We start from the raw sequence: 23,799 nt of genomic DNA, 5'->3' as shown, positions 1-23,799 counted from the left end.
ACTGAGCCCCAGAAAGGTTACAGGAAGTAAACCAACCATAATCCAGAACAATCGACTTCTAAAACATACCTTCTCTATTCAGTACCAAATAGTGATGCATTAAGAAGCTAGTCCTCATGAACTCAACAACAACTCTTTAATTGTAAGCTGAAGCCAAGCTATACTTAGTCAAGACATGAGGAACTCGAATGTGTGGAGGGGCTATGGACTGCTGAGAGTCTAGAAAGTATTGCCCAGGCCTAAAAATATTAATATCTGTTCAGCAACAACTCCAAACAAAGAAAATTTCAAGGTGGTACAGCACCTAAATGGGGAAGAAACACCAAGCATGAGAAAAAAAGATGATGTCTCTTCCTGGTATGATTCCAGTCTCACCAACAATACCCCTGCTAATATTATCCCTATCACAGCCTCTCCCTGAAATCTTTAGTTAGAACTTTATTCTTTGATCTAAGAAATGCTATTTTGCCATCATCAGTTGCCATCACTTCACTTCCACTCAACTTCACAAATATGTATCAGTTACCTACTAAAAGGAAGGTAGGGATCTAGCACTATGGTGAAAACCAAATAAAGCCAAAATCTCTAAATAAAGCCAAATATCTGTTTTAAGGCAATGGGAAAGCAACTCAATATATCTGAGTTTTGTCTTAGTGGAGTCAGCAAGGTGTCATGGAAACACACAGAAGGAAGTGATGACTTTGTCCTCCAGAGACCTATTTCCTATCCCACCTCCTGTACACAGTGGACTCCTCACCATTGCCATGAAAAGCTGCTGTATCTCTACTGTTCTTCCTTACTGTAGTATGCATAATGGCCTCCAAATATGTCCATGCTAAAATCCCTGGACATCGAGAATATGTTATAGAAGAATCTTTGCAAATATGATTTTGGTTACAGACTTTAAGAGAGGCTATCCTGAACTACCAAGTTGGCCAAATCTAATCACAGGAATCCTATAAGGCAGAATATTTTCTCTGGCTGTAGATCAGAGACATGCAATAGAAGGACAAAGCAGGAATATTTGAAATAAAAAGAGTAAAAGTAGATGAGGGATCAGGCTGTCCCTTTTTAGAGAGAGGTAGAGAGACAAAGACAGAGACAGATTGAGGCCACCTAACTGCATGCTCAGTCCCCAGGTGCCCAGGATCCAGGACCCCAATCCAGGTCTTCCACATGGATGACAGGAACCCAACCACTTGAGCCATCACCTACTGCTTCCCAGGGTCTGTATTATCTGAAGCTGGTAATGGGAGCGGAACTGGGACTTCAACCCTATTTTCCCATGAAGGAAATGGGCTTTCCACTCAGCATTTTAATCACTGCAATAAATGCCCATCCCTACAGGCAATCTCAAGTAGGTGAGAGAGGCTTCCAGCTGACATCCAGGAAGGAAATTGGGACCTTAGCAATACAGTCATAAGAAACTGAATTCTGCCCACAGCCTGAATGAACACAGAAGTTCTGCATCAGGGTCTGCAGAAACTCAGTCCTGCTGACACAACGATTTGTCCTTGTGAGATCCTAAAGAAAACTAATCTGATCCATGGATCCTGAGAGATAATGTTGGGCACTGTCTTAAAATACTCCCTTTTCAGTCCTCGTTTATAGAAGAAATGGAACATCAATACACCAGCAAAAATGCTCTTCTATCCTGTTCAGCCATCTTCATTCTCTGGGTCTCATTCAAATACCATGGTACAGGTAAAGCATTGTCCACTCCAAAGGGAAACAAAGCCCTCCTCCCTCCAGGGTGATTCTTATCTTAACTTTCATGAGGGTGTCTATTTCCCTCCTTTATACTATTATCAATTCTTCTCATGCCTGTTCCACTAGGCTATATATTGTGTCTAAATATAGTTGTGTCTCCAACACACCCAGTTAGAGGAGGCAAACAATAGGTTACCATCCACGCTTAGCATCCCTGGGTTTATGGCACCAATAAGCATTCTTATATCTTTCTGGCAGGCACCCTGGGCAATAGGATGCTAACCTAAAACCATTCATGGTGAGAAGGGCAGTGTCACACTAGCAGAACAGTTCATTAGTGATCAGTTGACACTGTTTTATTAACCTATATTGACTGCCTTTTAAGTGCAAATTGAATGCTTTAGTGAAAACTAAATTGAAATATTGCACTGAAATTAGTCTTGATAAAAGAACATCACATACTGATGCTGGTATCATCCCTTCCACAGCTATAAATTACTAGTGCATCAAAAACCACTTGATTATTGTTTCTCAGTTAAAGACATTTTAGTGTTTCTGAAAAATTACTAATTTGTTAAGAGATACAGAAAGTAATCATATAAACAAAAGAGCTAAAGAGGAAAATGTGATACTCATTATTCAGAATAAACTAACACTTTAATACATCAATTGTGCATTCTTAGGGTTGTCACCAATTTTATTTTAATAGCTAATTAGCAGAGAGGTCAAAACCATCTGGGATGTGTAAAAAGTAAACCAAACTCTGTCTTTTAGAGTAGATTCTAATCATAATTTTCATGATCTTATGGAGGAGGTGTGGAAAGAGATATCAGACATCATACAGTTTATCTAAACCCATTTTGTGCTAACATTCATCATATAATTGTTAAACATCATAGCCCATTTAATCTCCAAGCCAATTGAGAAATCTCATGGGATCGCCCAGTCCTTGACTCCAAGGAGAAATCACAGCTCCCAGGGGAGTGATAATCATGAGATATGTGCCTATGTGCATTATTATTACTGATGTAATTGCTTCAAGTGATACACTCGCTCTAGGTAAAGAAAATCAATAGGGAATTTCTGATTTATCTTAGCACTGCAAGGTGTCCTCCATACTTGAGTAGAGTGAAATATTTATCTGTTTGTTAAAAAGGAAATGCTAATTGGACAATCTGGTTAAAATCCCTGGAGGGAGAATTGAATAAATGGAAGGTTGTTATGAGATATAAACAGATCAGAAAAGGTAAGCTAAACTGTAAATCAAAACCCAAATAATTGTTAGAGAGAGGGAGAAAATAATTTATGGAGCAGAAAATGTCATAAACTACAAATCGGCTCACTCTGGGAGTGAGGAGGATGTTCGAGGGAGCTTCCACTCCCCTGACTGGCCAGGGATCCAATTGCAACAGAGGATTAGAAAATGTGGGTATACCTATGGGGAGGACTGTGTCAGGCTCTGGTCTCAAAAGGCTTCACCCCCTCATATAACCAACCAAAAGTGTTTAATTGTCTATAACTGGGCCTGGAGGAGTGGAGATGGAGAAATGAATCAGAACTAAATCCTTTTCTGCAAGTGATATGAGCAAAAATTTAACAGAAGTGAAGAAAGCAAAAATTTTCCAACTTCTAGCAAAAAATGTCAAACATAACCTCACCAGGTAAAACAGACTAAAATTCAGCCCTAATTAGGTTTAAATATAAGGCTAAATTCCTGTGTTCAAGATGATTTAGCTTCTCCTGTCCTTGCATTGTGGGACCCTGGATCACATCCAAGGACCCCTTGAGCTTTCCACATCGTGATTTGAGAACAGTCAAAGTAAAAGGTGACATGTTCCAGAAAGGAACAAAGAAGTTTCTACGAGAAAACAGAAGACTATGCTTAATTTTATTTAATTTTAATTAATATTTAATTATATATTTAATACATTTAATTATTGTTGACATTTTATGATGATTAGGGCAAGGACATGCTTTAGCTGAGCAAAGTCCTCTCGGAAGTCATATGTTAGACTTCGCTTTTAGACCCTAAATCTAAACGAGGAGAAAGAAAGTATTCCAGCCAGAGGGCACACCATGCTCAAAATCCCATAAACGACAAGTACATTAGTAATGTGCAGAAAAAAGTAGGGAAAAAGTTGGAGAAACCTTCCACCTGGTGTCCAACTGGTGAGCAGCAACCATGGGCACAGTTTGCTTGGATTCCAGTCCCTGTGTGGCAGGAAGCCACTGGAAAATGGGAAGCACTAATCCCCATCACACAATTTACATTTCTAAAAAAACTCTGTCTACAGGCCGGCGCCGTGGCTCAACAGGCTAATCTTCCGCCTTGCGGCGCCGGCACACCGGGTTCTAGTCCCGGTCGGGGCACCGATCCTATCCCGGTTGCCCCTCTTCCAGGCCAGCTCTCTGCTGTGGCCAGGGAGTGCAGTGGAGGATGGCCCAAGTGTTTGGGCTCTGCACCCCATGGGAGACCAGGATAAGCACCTGGCTCCTGCCATCGGAACAGCGCTGTGCGCCGGCCGCAGCGCGCCTACCGCGGCGGCCATTAGAGGGTGAACCAACGGCAAAAGGAAGACCTTTCTCTCTGTCTCTCTCTCTCTCTCTCACTGTCCACTCTGCCTGTCAAAAATAAAAAAAAATAAAAAAAAAAAACTCTGTCTACAGTGTAGAAGACAGAATGTAGGGTGCGTAAGTCAGAGACTTCCATAGTTGCACAGAGATTATGGGGTTTGAATGAAGAAATGGGGATCAGCAGAGAGATTCCGTAAGTACTTTGGAGACACAGCTGAGAGGCTTCTGGGGTGGAGAGAAGGGAGGGGAGGATGGAGGCAAAGGGAAGACTCAAGGATGGCATAAGTTACTGACCCTAACAACTGATTGGCATAGGGGGTGCCCTTTGGCAAGATAAGAAAGGCTGCAGAATGAGCAGGTTTGAGAGGCAGGGAAGGAGGAGGAAGAAAGAAAAGACAGAAAAGAAAGATTTGTAAGTTTGGGCTTGAATAACCTTGAATCTTCAGAGAAATCCTATAAGGTGGTTCCCATTTTTTTCACCGCAGAAAATGGAAGTTCTCAGCCTGGAAGTGCCAGGACTGGGATTTGAGCCGGTGTGTCTGATTCTGGAGTCCACAAAAACAATTTCTATACACCATCCCCGACCCCACTGCAGAAAGACCGACTCTTCTGTGTTGGGGTCACCCCAGTAAGGAGCTTCTTATTCCATGTTTATAAAGTTGGGCAAGTAATCCTCATTATTGTGGGACTCAAGGTGATTAAATAGACAGTTCTTACACTGCACAGTTATTTATAAGAAGAAAATTCCGTATTTTTAGCGATTGAATAATAGCATATATGAAGCACAAAAAAATTTAAATTTAAAAAAATTTAAAATCTTTCAGTAGAGCAGTTAAAACACCAGTTGGGACACCAAGTCAACATGCCTGGGTTCAGGTCCCAGTTCTGCTTCCAATTCCAAGTTCCTGCTAATGCACACCCCAGGAGATAGCAGGTGATGGCTCAAGTCCCTGACACTCACATGGGAAATCTGGACTGAGTTCTGGGCTCCTAGATTCTGCCTGGCTCATCCCTGGCTATTGGGAGCATTTGGGGAATGAATAAACAGATGGAATATCTCTCTGTCTTCCAAAAAACACATGGAAAATGTGTATTATATAAAGTTACACATGGATTTAAAAATATTATGCACCAGGAAGCACTATCTTTTCTTTTCCAAGAGCTATTTAAGTACCTTGATCTTCCTGTTCCTGGGTACTCTGAATATTCTTACTTCTATCAAGACCGCCCCCCAATCTATTGGATTTCTGCTGTCTTGCTGGGTTCCCTAGTCACAGAGCTTCCCAGGTGCCACTTCCAGGGACTCTGAGGAGATTCTGAGACTCCATCTTGAGGCTGGGACCCTGCCCTACTCTACAGTATCACTGGATTCCCCCACTCACAGCTGCTGGTTGCCATTTACCTTCCAGTCATGATGGGCCTTGTTGAACTGGAAGAGGACATTGCCACACAGATGCGGATGATGTCCTGTCCATGTGCCAGGGCCCTGTGGCCTCTGTGGGAGAATGTCATGCCACTATGGGAGACACTCAGCCTGCAGTTGACAGACTCTGACAACTGGCAAGCCAGTTCCCTTTGACCTAGGAAATGAGCTTTAAGAGAAAGGGAGAGGGTAAGATTCAGCCAGCTTCTGTCAGCTACTGCCAGATCCTGGGCCTCATGGTAGGCATTCCCATTCATATTATCTCCTTTAATCCTTATGGCAATCTTGGGAGGCAACTGTTGATATTTTTATTTAAAAAAAAAATTCAAGAACCTGGGGCTTAGAGTTCATTTAGCTTGTCTAAGTTCAGGCAGAAGGTAGGAAACAGAGTCAAAATTCTGAGCTACGTAGATGGGTCTCGAAATAACAATCGTCTTATCCCATAGTCCTAAGGTACAGAATCAGGAGAAGGGAAGGGGGACTAAGTGTCTTGTTAGAGTCACAGGTCCACAGTGACTGAAATTTAATTTGATTTTCAGTTCAGGCATGTCAGAAAAAAACATCTAGGTTCACATACTGTTAGACATGTGGAATATAGGTTATCAAACTATAATGGAAAATATTGGTTGTATTTAACCAGCCAGAGTTTTATTTCCCAAGGCCATGATAAGGAAGATGACTGAAATTTAGTTTGCATAATTAGAAAGGAACCAAGTTAGCAAAAAGAGAAGGGTGCCTTATTCTTTTGCTAAGAGAATCCATTCTACCATCAAATGAGGAGGCCAGGTGAGCAATGGGGATTTACCTGGCTACCTTCCAGCAGCATGAGTTGATTTATGTAAGTAAAGGCTACACCTTTCCAGCTCCTAAACGCAGAGTGGTACAGCTAAGCTGATGCATATCAGAGCCAATTCCCTTTCTCATTTCAAGTCGATAATTTAAATGCCTACATTAAAGTTTCCATGTTAACTTTTAGGGCTTTAAAAATGAAACAAGTTTCCCTTCTCCCTCAGACCCGGGAGCAAAGGGAATTAATGTGATATTGTCTTTAAAGAAATGTGGTAGGGACATGTGATTCATGTTGGTTCCCAGTCCTTTCCTTCTCTTTAAAATGCCATAAAATGAAAAATATAACAGCTGTTTCATATTAAAAGAGAAATGCAAATGTGCATTAATGCAGCCCAAGAAATATTTTATAGATTCGCAGAATTTATTATTTATGTGAATGAAATCAATCTACATTTTTCCCATTCAATAAAGTGGCACTTATTTCAATGGTTTTGAAAGCTATTCAAAAAAGAATGGTAGGGGCCAGGGGCCAGCATTGTTGAGTAGTCGGTAAAACTGTTGCCTGTGACATCAGTATCTCATATGGATGTCAGTTCGGGTCCCGGCTGTTCTGCATCCAAACCAGTACCCTACTAATGTGCTTGGGAAAAGCAGTGGAAGATGACCCAAGTGCTTGAGGCACTCACCCAAGTGGAAGAGAGGATGAAGCTCCTGACTCTTGGCTTCAGTCTGGCCCAGCTCTAGCCATTAAGGCCACTTGGGAAGTGAACCAGCAGATAAAAGCTCTCTCCCTCCCTCTCTCTCTCTCTCTCTCTCTTTCTCTAATTCTACTTTTCAAATAAATAATAAGTATTAAAATTATTTTTAACTTTTAAAAAAGGTATGGTATAGGGTTTAAGTAAAACCTTCATTTCTTTAAAGATATAGAACACACACACACACACACATTTCTGATGCTGCTTGCCCACCAAAGGTATAAAAGTTCTGTATTCTTTTGATTCCTAGTAGATTAGCTCAGTTCAGTTGCATATTAAACAATCTCAAGAGGAGTCAGTTGTTTAGGCTGTGCTTTGTCAGAGGGTGAACTGTGTTCAAACTCAAGCACTTCTTGTGCTGGTAAATTGTGTTTGGAAAAGGCCTCCTGGTGAGTAATAAGACTTCCTCATTATTACACTCCATCTATTATCGACTTCAGATGCACATACAAATTATTTAAAACAGGGAAGTTTTCCCTAGCTAATTAACTGCAAGCTACCTAACCAGCTCCCACTAATACCTACAGCCTCCTTCCATGCCACATTCCCCAACCAGTATAAGAGCCCACTTCCCTGGATTTGCTAGGCAATATCAATCCATCACAATGTGTACCACGGAAACCCAACAGCTGTGCTCTTGGATAACCCTATTATCATTAGCAGCAAATTAGTTGTTGAATAGGAAATTTTTCATCAGGAAAGACTACATGATTTCGTAGACTTGGGAATGGGCAGGTTCTATTTATTTTTTCTGAGTATAATTCACATCTCAGGAAATGAACACAGTTACAGTGAAATTCCACACTTTAATGAAGATATATAGGAATTTCTTTTCTAACACACTTTCTATATTCTTTTAGTCTCTTCCAGGGAATAAGGGAATTGTCATCATTTAGAATTTTTCCTACTGAATGTAGAAGGAGTTTGCAATGGCTTTTGCTTTTGGCTTTGGAAACATCGAAATTTGCCTCTTGGTTGTCAGGGAATCAACAGTTCATGGAGTGTTGGGGAAATCATTCAAATAATTGCCTCCAAAAGGAGATCGGTAGGTCTTCAGCATAGAAGAAGCACTTTTTTTTTGGTGCTGAGATCACCCCAAAAAGAGCCACAAAACGTGCCGGACAAAACACTCAGAAGGGCATGTTTCAAACTAGTTGACAGACATAAAATTTACAACCCTGGTGCAAGCCAGACTACTTTTGCTATCAGGCATCCCGATTCCAGAATCCTTATATTAGAACAGCTGCCACTGGATTTTTTTTTTTCTCACACACTTTTAAATTCTCCTGTATTACCTTAATTTAACCAAGTTCTTATTTTTTGTTTAAATCCCTAACTGAAATATTCACTGCTCTTTGTTTTGTGTGGGCTTTACTGGCAGAGGCAGCAGTGTCATCAATGTTAGTCCCCAAATGCTCTGACACTTACCAAAAGCTCACTCTCCTCATTGTCACTAGCCATGTGATAGATAGATTAATCCCTTTGCAATTCCATGGTAGTGCTGCCAGATGCAAGGAGGATGCTGTGGCTATTAAAAGTACTGTATGTGTGCAATTAAAGACAGAGTTGTGGCGAATGCACAACCTCCTTCCCCGTCTTGCATGGATGATCAAGGGGATTTCCATATTGCCAGCTTTAGTTCTTCCTGATTTTTATGGCCTTCCCCTTGTGGGTATCCATGGGTAAAATTGTGAAGGATGTGAACTAACACTTCCGCATTCTCATTTGCTGATCATTCTCTCTCTCTCTCTCTCTCTCTCTCTCTCTCTCTCTCAATCACTCTCACTCCCCATCATTCTCATATCTCACCTCAGTACTACTGCACTGTAAGAAGCCACAGTCAGTTCTGACCATTGAAATGAGTGCAGTGACCCTATAGTGCTTCACCCAGCCCTTCTCTCCAGGGTCAATACGCCCTCTCCTCATCTTCTGGGAGTATTAGCTAATAAGGATCCCAGCAAGATCCATCACTGGGCTATTCCTCAACCTCAGAGAACCACCTCGTCCACGTTTATGCTCACTTCTAGGAAACAACTCACAGTGCACAACTGGCTAATCCTGGGATACACAGGTTTGGCTCCTTGACATCAGTTAGAACCACTCTGAAAGGCCATCCCAGCTCCAGGATTCCCATGGGGTTCGCTGTCGTCTCAGGTGCAATCCCCACACATACCTCAGCTTCTCCCTCTACCCAATCCTACCTTCCTCAACACTTTACAGGTGGATCTCCTGAGAGTACTCCTCTATTAACCTTAGGAACCCAACTTTTCACGTTTAATTGTATCTTCAGTAACCCAGTCAAAGAAGGGGGGCTATCAAATCATTCCCTCTAAAGAACACAAAGAGTTAAATCCAAAAAGGGAACTAGAGACTAAACTCAGTGTTCCAAAACAAAATGAAATGAGAGTCAAGATACAGATAGGATCAAGTGTCGTAGGAGTAATTCCTAGACCAGAGGGTATATGACTTTTTTAATCTGAATTTCCTACATTTTTCAGCTGAAATGGAATCTCTAGCTCCTCAGAGCACTCACAGAAGTGTTCTCCAATAAGCCTGTCCCCTAAGGCTCCCTTAGATCAGCCAAAAGGGTCATAACCACTTTCACTGGCTACACTATAAAACGGAATCCAGCAAGTAGGGTGCCATTGACCACCTCTTTGTAGCGTTTCATTTGCAATTCTAAGGCTGAGTGCCTCCTTCTGTTCTTCACGGACATGTCTCACTCTCTGCCTCTCTCACCACTGTCAAAAAGTTAGATTCTCAACAATGCTTATTCTCTATGAAGATGTATTTTTTTCCCTGATTTTTTTTTTACTTTGGACATTTTTCTCCCAGGCACTTGTGTTTCTGCCCTTCAGCAGGAAGGAGATCTTACATTCAAATGCCTCCTTCTAGGCCACAAATGATCTTCGCTTCTCTTTCTCAAGTTACAATGGCAAATAGCATTTGCTATGGACTAGGCACTATTCTGAGTGCTTTTCATGTTTTGTCTCATGTGATCTGTTTCAACCTGTAACACAGTTATTTGTATTATTAGCCTTATTTTATAGTGGAGGAAACAGAGGCACTTCTCCAAGGCCCCAGGACCACATAGTGGAAGAGCAATGGCCTACACACACATGTCCACATGATAGAAAAAGAAATGTGCTATTTTTCTGAGACTAGCTTATTTAACATCGTAAATGAATTCAAATTCCATCAATGTTTTGCAAATGTTAGGATTTCATTATTTTTTATGGCCGAGTAATATTCTACTGTATACATACACTACATTTTCTTTATTCATTAATCTTTTGAGGGATATCTAGGATGATTCCGTATCTTTGCTACTTTGAATAGTGCTACAATCACAGGCTGACTTCATTTCCTTTGGATATATTCTCAGAAGTAGAATAGCTGGGTCATGTGTTAGAACTATTTTTAGTTTCTTGAGTAATTTGCATATAGTTTTCCATAATGGTTGTACTAATTTGAATGCCCACCAACAGTATATCAGGGTTACCTTTCCTATCCTCAATAACCTCACCAGTTTTTGTTATTTTTTGACTTTTTGTTAATGGTCATTCTAACTGGAATGAGAGGATATCTCATTGTGGTTTTTACTTGAATTTCCTTGATGACTAGTGATCCTGAGCACTTTTTCATGTACTTTTTTTTTTTCAAATTTCTAAATGCTTTATTTTTATAAGATGTTTCTGTTTGATTTGGAGGGGGATTTATGATTTTTTCATTTTATTTAAGTTATACAAGTTTCATGTATTTCATATATACAGATTTGGGAGCATATTGATACTCTACCCTCCCTCCTGCCAGTGCTCCAACTCTTCCTTCTCCCTCTCCCATTCCCACTCTTAATTTTTACAAAGACCTATTTTCAGTTTACTCCATTTTATTTCCCATTTTGAAAAATATCTATTCATATTCTTTGTATATTTATATACATGTACATATTTAAATATGAAAACATACAAATATTAAAAATTATTACATCTGTGTGCATTCATTGATCTTTTCTTTATACTTTACTATTATTTAAATACAAAGGAAAGCATTAGATCCAGAATATAAACCCAGCCAGTGTCCTTGACCATCTCCAGCAGCCACTAACATCTGTCTGACACTTCTCCATACAATGAAGATCTCTTCTGCACTCCGAACACTGCATCATCGCAAATAACATCCCTAGTAATGTACTATCAAGGTCCCCAGAAATGACTCCTCTGACTTGAACTTCCAGGTCCTCACTCTCATTTATCATAGTGGTATTCAGCATGGGCCTTAAGCAAATGGCTCCCAGGGTCATCACCTTGTTGAACCCTCAACTCTGACATATCCCTCTGACTGCCACCTACTGCCCCCTACTTGCCCTAATTCTCCATTCTTTCTAAACTGCTCCCTGGTACCACTTCTTCCTTGTTAGAGAACATCTACCCCGCTGTCTACCATGAGCTTTCCTTCCTTCCCTAACCAACCTATATTCCCCTCTTCCCTTCAATCTCTCCTTCATCAGCCCCTGCAACTTCCCCACCTTCCCTTCATTTTACATATTATGCAAATTACCATTTCTGTATTTTTCTGATTTTCTTCTTGTCCTGCAATTCCTCTCCAAATAAAGGCAAAAATTCAAGTTCCTAAGCAAGACCATAAAGGCACTACATGGGCCAGCGCCGCAGCTCAATAGGCTAATCCTCCGCCTTGTGGTGCCAGCACACCGGGTTCTAGTCCCGGGTGGAGCGCCAGATTCTGTCCCGGTTGCCCCTCTTCCGGGCCAGCTCTCTGCTGTGGCCAGGGAGTGCAGTGGAGGATGGCCCAAGTGCTTGGGCCCTGCACCCCATGGGAGACCAGGAGAAGCACCTGGCTCCTGGCTTCGGATTAGCGCAGTGCGCCGGTTGCAGCGTGGCGGCCATTGGAGGGTGAACCAACGGCAAAGGAAGACCTTTCTCTCTGTCTCTCTCTCTCACTGTCCACTCTGCCTGTCAGGAAAAAAAAAAAAAGGCACTCCATGGTCTCCCTCTGCCTATTCACCTCTAACTACTGCTGCCCCATGATTCAGTATTCTGCCACACTAAGCATCGTCTCAAGCAAGCCTTGCCTCTCCAAGTCTCCTTGTCAGAAATCGTTTTCTCTTTTCCCCTTTCAGGAAGAAGCAACACAACCTGGCAACTTCTTAGATGGAGGGTTGGGGGAAGAAGGAGGAAGAGGAAGGGTAAAGATGGGAGCAGGGGATCCAATAGAAGAGGACTTCTAAGTGTTTACTCTTAGCACCAGCCAAGATAAGGTGCCCTTATAGTGAAGGGACACCAGAAGGGGCAAAGCCGGTGAGATAGAAGAGCCCAACTGGAAAAAACAAAAGAGTCCAATTAGTCCTTCTTGGACCAGGGGTGCTGATGAAGCCCACAGGTAAATGCAATGTGAAAACAATAATAATCACAGATAATACTGATGCTCCCAATGCTTATGTCATTTTTACTATGATTTTAAACAACAAATTAGGCATGAGATGTACATGTAAAAGTATTTTAGAATAAAACTAACATTCAAATAGCTGATACAAAGAATAAACCAATAGAACTTATCTATTTAACTACTTAGGAATATGAGAATGATAAACATGCATGTCTAAAATAAATGTCAAAATAGATGAATGAAGTTATCTCACATTTTACTAATAATTGATGAGATGTACTTCTAAACACTTGGGATCTTACTAGGCAATTTATATACAGATTAGTATAATGAAGTCAGCCATTAGGACTAATATTACCCTATATTAAAACCAAATTTAACTGAGTCACTAATTTAAGATATTTTTTAAAGTACATCATGTATAATGCTTCATTTAATTATCTATTACTTACCTTTAAAATACTTTCAATACCTTAGTTTTAGTTTTTCTATATTTTGAATCTTAATTATCTAGACAAACTATGGAGGTAAAAAAAAATCAATAAGCATTGTAAGAACCAGGGTAAGCCTTTGGTCAGTACTTAAGATGCTAGTTACGACTCCTACATTTCACGGTCAGTGCCATGGCTCACTTGGCTAATCCTCCACCTGCGGTGCCGGCATCCCAGGTTCTAGTCCCAATTGGGGCACAGGATTCTGTCCCGGTTGCTCCTCTTCCAGTCCAGCTCTCTGCTGTGGCCTGGGAAGGCAGTGGAGGATGGCCCAAGTGCTTGGGCCCTGCACCCACATGCGAGACCAGGAGGAAGCACCTGGCTCCTGGCTCCCGATGGGTGCAGTGCGCCGGCTGTGGCGGCCATTTGGGGGGTGAACCAACGGAAGGAAGACCTTTCTCTCTGTCTCTCTCTCTCTCACTGTCTAACTCTGCTCTCTCTGTCTCTCTCTCTCTCACTGTCTAACTCTGCTCTCATTGTCTAACTCTGCCTGTCAAAACAAAAGACTCCTACATTGCACATCAGAGTACCTGGGTTCAATACCCAGCTCTGACTTCTGATTCCAACTTCCTGCTAATGCAGAGTCTGGGAGGCAGCAGTGATGCCTCAATTAACTGTGTTCCTGCCACTCATTTGGGAGACCTAGATTCAGTTCTCAGCTGTGGCTTTTATCTGGCCTAGTCCTGGCCATTGTGGGCATTGGGGGAATGAACCAACGGATGGGAGCTCTTGCTTTCTCCCTCTGTCTGTCTCTTCCCTTCTCTCTCACTTCTTTTCAAAGAAATAAATAAAAATATTTTTAAAACTGGTAAGAACCAAGGGCAGCTGACAAAACAAAAACAAACCATTTTAGGTCTTATAAATCAGGAACTATTCACACACTGGAAGAACTTAAGCTTTACCATATGTCTATTTTTATCCCTAAAAAAATATTTTTCTGCCAGAAATAGAGTGTTTTCTAAGTGCTGCATAGATTCTCCTAAATCAGAAGCTTATGAAACAGGGTGTTAGTTTTGCTAGAAGAAATAAGGGCCACTTAATGCTAATGGCTCATAATATTATGACATTATAATTGGGATAAGTTCATGAAAACTCAGAGAATAAACATGTTGCTCATGAAATCACACAGCAAAAGATGCAGGATTTCATAAGGTTAACGGCAGTGATGCTGGCAAGTTGTGAAATCACATACTAAACCCATTGACAAATGAGGAGCTAGCAAAGCTAGATCTGTTAATAGAAGAAAGCATGGGGAAAGACTAGGAACATCAGAAGAGAATGATAGAAATGTCAAAAAATCAAGAGAGACTTTCGAGGAAACTGATGAAATCTTCAAAGACTTTTGCGCTGGAAAGTGCAATAATGAAGCAAAAGCTGTTGCATCACACCATTTTTGCTACATAAAAACGTCAACACCATGAATTAGTGTCTAGTGTAGATGCCACTTGGGACGCCAATATCCCATATCAGAGTGTCTGGATTGATGTTCTGGCTCCACTTCCTGATTCCATCTTCCTAGTAGTGTGTACCTGAGGAGGCAGCAGGTGGATCTCTGATACCCACATAGGAGACCTGGATTGAGCTCTTACTTTCTGGTTTCAACCTGGCTAAAGGCCCAATGTTACAGGCTTCTTTCTCTTTATCTCTCTTTCTGCTTTTCAAATTTTTTTTAAGATTTATTTATTTATTTATTTGAAAGAGTTACACAGAGAGAGAAGGGGAGGCAGAGAGAGAAAGAGAGAGAGAGAGAGGTCTTCCATCTGCTGGTTCACTCCCCAGTTGGCTGCAACGGCCGGCGCTGCACCTATCCGAAGCCAGGAGCCGGGAGCTTCTTCCGGGTCTCCCACAAGGGTGCAGGGGCCCAAGGACTTGGGCCATCTTCTACTGCTTTCCCAGCCATAGCAGAGAGCTGGATTGGAAGTGGAGCAGCCGGGTTTCGAACCGGTGTACATATGGGATACTGGCACTACAGGCTCGGCATTAACCCGCTGCGCCACAGCGCAGCCCCATAAAAACATTTTTTTAAAAACATTCTCCTTTCCCAAAAACTAAAAATGAGTAATAAAAAATCAGCACCAAATTTACTCTCAATAGATATACATTAATAATAGTATTAGTGATATTATCATTGTTCAATAGAGTCAGAGAAGAAGAAAGTGTATTTTGTGTGAGCAGAGAGGGAACCCCAAAAACAAACACTGGGATTTCACTGTGCCTCCTATTGGTGTCTCCTTCGAAAGCTATTGACATACGTACACCCCAGCCTCTTCCAGTCCAGAAACAAGTAGAGAAGAGGTAAGGGTGGGTCGAGAAGGGAAAACAGATGATTCACTCCCCCCACACACACACTCTGTGATTTCTACTAGGCCAGAACCCAAGGTTCTCAAAGCCCATCATTTATCCAGACAACAAATTCACTCTACTTGTTTCCTGTGTGCCAGGTACAGCTTGAGGTTCTGGAGACACTGCAGTAACTGTAGTTATTTCCATGCTACATTTAAATTTTCATTGGCTCCTTTCTCCATAAAGAATATCTGAAATTTTATTTTATGGCTGCATATAAAGAATAATCCAGATTGCATTCATTGCTATACATGCATCACTACTAGACATTTTTCTTGTAATTTTTGACAAAATTTAAATTAAAGCACGGAGGGAGGATAGAACATAGGCACTGTGCCCCTGGACCTAATGGATAAGTTAGCCAGCCCTGGTCCCTACTATCATGGAACTTACATTCCAGTGGGGTAGACATTGACAAACAGTAAGAAAGTCAAGTGAAACAAATCAGAAGCACCATGAAGAGAGCTGAACAGGGCAGCTTGGAAGGTGACCAGGAAGAAAGGCTGTACAGACAGAAGGTCCAGCACAGGCTTCCTGAATGAGTCACACTGAGAAGAGAACTGTGATGATCTGAGGACTAAGACTTCTTAAGACTTCTTAAAATCAAGACTTTTTAAGATTTCTTAAAATCAAGGCCTTTGCATAAAAGATGTCTGGTGGAAAGAACCTCAGGCGGGAAAGGGCTTAGTGTATTTGAGAAAAGCAAGGTGTCTAGTGACACCAAAACACAAGAGAAGATGGGAGGAGGGTCAAGAAGAGGGGTAAGCAACGGTCAAATGATGCACCTTGCAGGTAAGAATGGCTTGTGTTCTAAACTGGAAAGTTACATGGCTTGATCTAGAGGATGTGCTCCAGGGAGAATCAGGGAGACTGCTGACTCACTGCAGGCTGCTATGCCAGGATGCCAAGAATGGAGAGGAAGAAAGGAAACTGGGTGCAAGATGTCCCTGAGTTGACAGAACTCCTAATGAATTGATGGAAGAGACAGAAGGAACAAAGCAAAGAGAGAACCCAAGGATAATTTTGGAGGGTCTGTCTCAAGTACTTTGTGGAAGGGACTGGCATTTGCTGGAAGCAGCTCTTATAAATCCTGCTTCTCCTGTTAGACTTATAACTAATAAAATATGATCTGCTATACTATACCATGCTGTGCTTCTCACACATCTTTTTAGGGGAATTTTTTGGTGTGATAGAATACTAAATTTGTGAATTTGTGCTGTTATTTCCTGTGCTATGAGAAAGACTGCTTTAGCCACCATACTGCTTGCTGCAACTCTGCCAAATTGTTTGATCAACAAAACCCTGCCCCTGGCTTCCTTATCTTGCCTTTTAGCCAAGCGCTTGGCTAACCCACATTTGCTTTTTGTACAGAGCTTTTCTTTCTAAAAGGACATAATTGGTTCAAGATTGGTTAACTACTCCATGTAGTCCTCAAGCAATCTTTTTTCCTGGTGCATTGAATCTCTTTTCTATGTTCCTGATAGGAATTTACTACTTAGATATAAATCTTTCTTTAGTTATTGAAGTATATTTCAAAACATCTGAATTCTCATTGAGTTACATTTCTAATCAGTTAATGAATTATAAACTCATGTTTTTATGCTTATTCCTTGTATCTTCCCACAATATGTATTTACTCTGAGTAATCTCGTTGATTTATTCATTCTACAATTACTTTGTACTGTTCAGATGTAATGATAATAACAAAAACTAGTATTCACATAGTGCTTAATATGTGTGTGCAAAGCATTCATTTTATCTTCAGGTTGATTCTATATAATAAGGACTATTGAGTTCTCCATATTCTGGATGAGGAAATGGAAGGTTATAACAAATTAAGAGACTTAACAAAGGCATATAGCTGGTTCCTGGTGGAGAGAGGATTCCAAGCCAGACAATGGGACTCCAGTGTCTATGTTTTGTCACAAGCACCTGGCTATTTCCTCATTAGCTTTGATCATGCTTCTTAATTACAGACACAGATGTGAGAAATTCATCTGGATGGTCCACAAGGACATAAACAATCTTACTATCTCTCAATAGGACCTCTCTTCCTCCTCATGCATCTCGATGAATGGTATTACCAACCATCCCACTGCTCGAGCCAGAATTCTTGATGCCATTTTTTTATTTTGACCAGCAATTTCCTCCATCAGCCAGCATCCAACTGTTTTTATGTTGTGTATCTTTTACCTTTTTAGTATCCATTTATTTATCTATCTCCACTATTCCAACTTAATTTTAGTACTCACCCTATGTTACCTTATTTCACTGCAATAGCCTCCATCTGGTTTGTGAATAGTAAGGATCTGTATCGGTGCTGTGAAAGGTGAGTCCATGACCACAGCAATAGGAAAAGAATTGTGATTGACTGATGATATCTGTTACGGAACAACGGGCAAGTGGTAGCATAAGTACCAGGACTTCTCAGCCTTGCCTTAGCATTTTAGCACAATACTTAATATTTTGATAGCATATAAATAATGTTAAATTAATTTTAAAAATCAATAACAATGTGTTATTGTATCTCCAACCCTAGACACAATATTCTAGACTTCATATAGTTAGTTAACAGTTATGTGTTGGGGCTGTTTTCCAACCAATTCAGTCTAATTAAACAGTTTTTGAAATTTCTGTTTCTTGCCATAGCCTTTTAATTTATCCCAAGTCTCTAAAGTTTCTTCCTTACCCTTGCCTCTCACCACTTTTCCATGTACCTTTGTCCAGGTTTTAGCAGCCTGTTCTCTTTAAATTTTGACACTCTGTGCATGGAAAATGCTATATATCCATTTTATTATGCATATCCAACAGAAAAACCATCCAAATTTTCATGTGTATATATCACACACAGTGTTATACAACATACACATAACATATAATTATATGTAGGAACCCCTGACTCTCAGTCCTTAAGAGATGTGACCAATACACTATAGACCTTCACCTTGGTTTGGAGATTAATGTCTTCCTGGCTCCATACTCCATCCACTAATCTCTTGACTTATGTTCTGATCTTTTTAATAATATTTCCTTTCTCTTTGTCTATCAATCCACTCTTACATCAGGTATTTGCCCCACTTGTGATGAATACTTTGTATTTGGTCAACTGCCTTATTTTTACTTCTCAGGCAAAGCGAGCTTTTATATTATAAATGGTTCAGTAGATATAAAAAGGGTGTTATTTTTATTCTATATCCTTGTTCTTGATGCGTACAATCAACAGACACAGTCATTAATTCTCATTTAATTTATAAAGGTTACAATGGTTTGTTGGGATGCCGCCCTCAAGATTCAAGGAGATTACTAATAATAGTGCTGAGCTGCTGAACCATAGCATAAAGTGGTCTGTAAAATGAAAGGCATTTTAACATGTGCAAGACTCCAGTCTGCTGCAATTAATTCTGATCATTTGTCCACAGTCTAGAATTAATATGAGCTGGAGAGCAGCAGAGAGCTACTGGCCATTTTGAAGGCGAATCTTTGCAAATATATTTTGTTGTTGCTGAGTAATTAGTAGTTAACACTGAAGCTTATATAAATAATCGCAAATGGGAAAAAAAAAAGTGCTTCAGCAATTAGTCAGTTTTTTTCCTATCTTGGCTTTTCTAATGCAGTGGAAACCAACCTGCTCACCTAATCCATATTGTCAAATAGCGCGAGTGCTCTCAAGTTATAACTAACTCGGTTGGCAGAGAGAGAGCCCTTCAAATGGTACGAGGAAGAAAAATGCATAAGCAAAGAATTAAATGTGTCCAAAGCTCTGTCTAACCAAGGCATTATCCCTAACATCATACACGAGATTTTAAAGTCCTGAATTGTAGACAGTGTCTTCTCCCTGAAATTTCTGCCGGCATGAGGAACTCACAGACAACAGAGAAGCCTAGTGCTGAAAATCAAACAGAAGTTTGCAGCACAGCCACAGAGTCGGACAGGCAAGGAACAAGCAAAGAAGTCACTGCATGTGATAGGTGACATGCATGATTATTTTTAGGAATTGTCATAAAATTGTAGAAAGAGTCAGGGACACACAATCCACAAAATGCTATAAGGAACTACTGAATTCCCTGTATGCCAGGAAGCTGTGATTCAAGTGAAAGGGAAAAGAGTGGAGATTACAGTCACAGGAGGGCCACCAGGGCGAGAGGAAGCCTGGGGCATGACGAGGAGCACAGCTCTGGAGTTTCACACACAGAACTCGGGGCAATTCAGCTCTGAATCTGGCACTCACTCTCTTTGTGACCTCAGGACAAATAAAACAGAGCCTGCGGATAATTTCATGAGGTTATTAGAGCAGTAAATAGAGGGTAGAGATATGTTGATTTTTAAAACATATAATATGAGGGAATTTCAAAGATTCCATTGAAAACTTGCATTTTATTTATTTACTTATTTATTTATTGGCAGGCAGAGTAGACAGTGAGAGAGAGAGACAGAGAGAAAGGTCTTCCTTTTCCGTTGGTTCACCCCCCAAGTGGCTGCTATGGCCAGCACGTTGTGGCCGGCGCACTGTGCCCATACGAAACCAGGAGCCAGATGCTTCCTCCCGGTCTCCCATGCAGGTGCAGGGCCCAAGGACATGGGCCATCCTCCACTGCCCTCCCAGGCCACAGCAGAGAGCTGGATTGGAAGAGGAGCAACCGGGACAGAATTCAGCGCCTCAACCAGGACTAGAACCCAGGGTGCTGGTGCCGCAGGCGGAGGATTAGCCTAGTGAGCCTCAGCACCGGCCCGAAAACTTGCATTATTTTTTTATCTCATTTCAATGAATTTCTTGACCCTCTCATATATTTTGACATATTATATATCATAACTATATATTTTAATATAGTAAATATATACATGAAGTTACTTCAAACAGTTGTCAGAAATGGAATTAAAAGTCAGCTTAATTATATGCAAAAAAAGAAGGCCATGCATGATTTATGTTTTATAGTAAACATTGTTCATCAATTTTTTGAGGACCCATTGTATGCATAGATTTCAAAGTAAAGTTTTTTTGCTCCAAAATAAACTTTAGGGGCTGGCGCTGTGACATAGGGGGTAAAGCTGCCGCCTGCAGTGCAGGCATCCCGTATGGATGCTGGTTTGAGGCCCTGCTGCTTCGCTTCCAATCCAGCTCTCTGCTATGGCCTGGGAAAGCAAGTGGCCCAAGTCCTTTAGCCCTTGCACCTAAGTGGGAGACCAGGAGGAAGCTTCTGTATCCTGGCTTCGGATCAGCGCAGCTCCAGCCATTGCAGCCAATTGGGAAGTGAACCAGTGGATGGAAGACCTCTCTCTCGCTGCCTCTCCTTCTCTCTGTGTAACTCTGACTTTCAAATAAATAAATAAATTTTTAAAAAAATAAACTTTAATTCCATTTTCTGTGAACTTTTTGAAGTCCCCCTGCTTCTGCCCTTTCCTGCTATGACTGTACCTCAAAAGCAGCAATAATAATCCTTTTAAATTATTACATCACATCACCCATACACTGGTCAAAATGCTCCAGTAGTGTCTTTATTTTACTAAGAGTAAAACACTAGGTCTTAGTGGTGTCGGTGAAACCCTCGGGATCTGGCTTCCTGCGGGTACCTGTCCTCACATCCACCACTCTGGCCCCTCTCCTTCTGCTCCTACTATGTTGACCCTGCTCCTTCTCAACCACATCAAGGTTGCTTCTAGTCTCTGTATTTGCTATTCATGTTGTTTGGGTACTCACAGACACTAACATGGCACCAGGTGTACAAGACATTAATCAGGGGAAATGCAGGTGAAGAATAAAAGAGATGATTGGGAAGGAGGTAAGAAAAGCTTTCACTGCTTCACCAGTCTGACACCTTTGGAGAGAGGGCAAGAAAGAAGGCATGCACAGGATTGTTTCCAACTGCAGGGCAGGCCTAAGGCTATTTCTAGCCGGCCAGTATGAATGATGCTGAACTGGTACTTCACTGTGCTCAGCTGCCGCACAGGAGTGGTTCATGGGGAATGCAGCTGCCTAGTGAACGCAGCGGCAGACCCAGAGGATGATGGCTGCACTGTATTCAACCATGCTTCCCTCTGTTGAAAGCACCTTCCATCAGATGGCAGAACAGCCAGACTCCTCACCACCTAAAGATGTGAGTACCAATGTCACCTTAAAAGTGATGCCCACACTGATCACCCAAATATGACCCACACCTGGGCACATCCTACCCACCTTACCAGGGTTTAGTATTTGCCATAGTACTCCTGCCCATCTGACATATTATACACTAACTTGTTTGCTATGTTCCTGCCCACTAGAAAGCAAACTTCACAAAGGTAGGGATTTGTGTATGCTGTTTCCCGCCAGATAGTCTATTGTGTAGAAAGATATGTGGCATACAAGACATACTTAGTACAAACAAGGGAACTTCTGAAAAGTTCTTGGGAATTATCTTTAAATTCCACGTTTCATGATCTTTTTAAGGAATCTTAATTTGTTGTAAATAAACTTTAAAAGACAGGTTAATTTTATCATAGTATGCACATTTAATTTCCATGTTATTTGGAGAAACTGACTCCTCCACAACACCTTATTTAACATAAACAACTATAACACAGAGAACTCTATTAATACATTTTCAAATTATAGAGGCTTAATATTTTAAAACAATGAAATAAACTGTTGGGTCAAGCTGAGCCCTTGAGAATTCTCTACCCTTCTTCATTTTTGTAAAAAAATAATTTATTTAAAAATTTTTTACAATGCTCTGCTTTCAGTTTATTTTATGCTCATAAGATTAGTCCCACACTATGCAAAGAATTCAACAAACAGTAAGAAAAAAATCACTATTCCTCAACAGTAGAGACAAGGGCTGTAAACAATCATCAAATATAAAGTGAACAAATTTCATGCATTCTATAGATACAGTTCCAAGAAGATAACCACCCTTCCAATTTACTGGTTGACATTTGCAAGCTTTCTTAAGGACCCAGGCATCTTCATAAAGAATTTTATTTTATTCCTTTCTTGAATGTATTTTAGTGGCTCCCAAAGTGTAGTATACAACAACAATTTTTAAAGATTGTCTATATAAGCCATGTGTCCTATACTTATGGGAAATGTCATGAATATTTAAAGGTAATTTTGATATCTTACTTGCTATCAGTGGGTGAATTCCCCAGAAGCAGACACTGAGATGAGAGTTTATGAGAAGATGATGTTATTAAAAGGTATTTCCTGGAAAAACTAGAAGGGTGATGTGAAATGGGATCATGATGGGAAAGAGGGTAAGCAAAATGGTGGCATGCCAAGCAAATCTCTGTGTAGCAGAACTTTGGCCAAGCCAGGCAATAAAGTCAAGAGACTCTGCAGGTCACTCTTCATAGCTGTTCTCAGCAGAGTGTTTATATCTTGAAGCAGGCAGCCATTGGAGAGGAGCTACCCGTAAGGCCATGCAAATTCCCAGGGCACTTTAGCTCTTACCTGTGCCAGCAAACGAGGCAGTGGCAGCCTGAGGACAGCCCTCCAGAAAGAGATCCTGATACCAGCTGTTGGAACAAAACCACAGTGGAAGCCAGACAGCATGAAGAAGGCAGAGGGATTGGTGATGAGGAAGTAGAGGAGCAAGGGATGTATGGATGCCACTCATTGTGAAGAATCAAAAAATGATTATAGTAGAACTAGCCAGTGTGAGATCTAGTACGTGTTTTTCTGCTTTGTCTTGTAATCCAAAGTGTGTGTTTATATAAGCAGTGGAATTTCTTAAAATCACCTGATATAAGGACCAAAACATTGTGCTTGAGATCTCTGATCACCTTGGTTCACAAAAGAGAAACAACATAATCTGGTGTTTCTTTTTCCTCATTAGAAGTATTTTTTTAAATTACTTAAGGGACACAGAGTGAGCTCCCATCTGATAGTTCACTCTCCAAATATGTGCAAGGCCAGGGCTACACAGGACTGGGTCAGACTAGAACTAGGAGTTGGGACCTCATCCAAGGTCTCCCACATGGATGAGAAGAATCCAATTACTTAAACTATCACCACCTCCTCCCAGAATCTACGTTAACAGGAAGCTGAAGTCTGGAACTGGAGCTGGGAATCAAACCTAGAGACGTCTCAGCCACTAGCCTCAATACTTCCTTCCCGATGTATCATTGACATTGAGTATTACATAGTATTATCATTGTGTGGTAACCTCAAGATCTCAGCCAACTACTTAAGTGCACTAAGTTTCTGAACAACTGCTAGATTCTGAGGCAGATGTCAAGGTCAAACATTTCAGCCAGGTCAGATATAATTCTGGTGCCATCCTCTGCACTTGGAATTCTGTTCACAGTAGTTTCTTTATGGAAGATAAAAGGATAA

This window comes from Lepus europaeus, chromosome 9, assembly GCF_033115175.1.
Source record: "Lepus europaeus isolate LE1 chromosome 9, mLepTim1.pri, whole genome shotgun sequence".
In the NCBI taxonomy this organism is placed as follows: Eukaryota; Metazoa; Chordata; class Mammalia; order Lagomorpha; family Leporidae; genus Lepus; species Lepus europaeus.
The sequence above is the reverse complement of the archived record's forward strand: the minus strand, read 5'-3'. Positions refer to the sequence as shown.